Below are 1,065 nucleotides of genomic sequence, written 5' to 3' on the forward strand. Positions count from 1 at the left end.
CATCCAACTGCTTTCATTCAAAAATCAGAGTCAACCACTCACAGTGCACAGAACTGTTTGCCTCATTCAGAAAACGACCACCACAAAACAATTCAGGGACAATACTGCCATCATAAGGCAAAACATAGACCATTCATAACATAGCTCGAATAACCAACATGAAGAAGATGGTCTTATAGTGACACCTATAGGCTACACAACAAGCTTCAACTACATTAGCTATTGAGAACTCATTCTGTTCATTGTAAGAGAATGCTGTAGCCTAAATAAAATTCTCCAGAATAATGGTCTAGATGTCTTTAACGTTCAGTGGATACTACCCTACATTCAAAATGTAACACAGCCTTTCAGTTTGCTGACAGAATTGGACCATGCTGGCTTACAAGCGCTTGTAATTATTTTCATTAGTTGTAGGCTATCACAGTTGCAGTTATCTGACTACTCACCGAATATCTTCATGACAATTCTAATGGTAGTGATTTCAACCAGAGACACTTTGTTTCACCTGAACAGCTGGCCAATGTGACTCTATTTTCACGTCAGCGTGTGCTTCCCACTAAAATATACTGCTCCAGGTGAGGCTCGAACTCACAACCTCGGCATTGCTCTGCATTGTACTGCTGTATAAGTACCGCGCGCTAACCGATTGCGCCACTGGAGCTCTGTCCTGTCCGGCCAGCAGCACAGAATATGACTGCTAATCCAGTTGCTACACCTTTGCGTTTATATCAAATATTAACGAATCTGCTATTTATTCGTTTATATAGAGATGGCGTTATGTTCTGCTTGAGCAATGTGCATAGTCTTTATAACAGCTTTTCGTCTGACTACAACGTAAGTTACCTCGTAGGGTAACGTTAGCATAATGTTAGCCATCTGCTAAGAAGCTACACTCTAGTTATCCAAGCATTTGCTTCGTTCATAGATAAAAACATTTTGATTTATGAAACGTTGGAGAAATGTGAGTATTTGATCAGTGAAATATACTGATGGTTATACGCCAATAAATCGTTTGGTTGGGCTAGCCCCAAGACGACGATTGATAAAGCAATCTTTGCCTACTAC

General features: G+C 40.3%; 1 non-coding gene across 1 annotated transcript; it reads right to left on the reverse strand.

The window, feature by feature from the left end:
- Nucleotides 1–567: 567 nt before the first annotated feature.
- trnai-uau (transfer RNA isoleucine (anticodon UAU)) lies at nucleotides 568–661 on the reverse strand. The gene is made up of 2 exons: nucleotides 624–661; nucleotides 568–603 (listed from the first exon to the last, which is right to left on the reverse strand). It is a non-coding gene; the product is annotated as a tRNA-Ile (tRNA).
- Between the last annotated feature and the right edge of the window lie 404 nt (nucleotides 662–1,065).

Source organism: Sardina pilchardus, chromosome 18 (assembly GCF_963854185.1).
Source record: "Sardina pilchardus chromosome 18, fSarPil1.1, whole genome shotgun sequence".
Lineage (NCBI taxonomy): Eukaryota > Metazoa > Chordata > Actinopteri > Clupeiformes > Clupeidae > Sardina > Sardina pilchardus.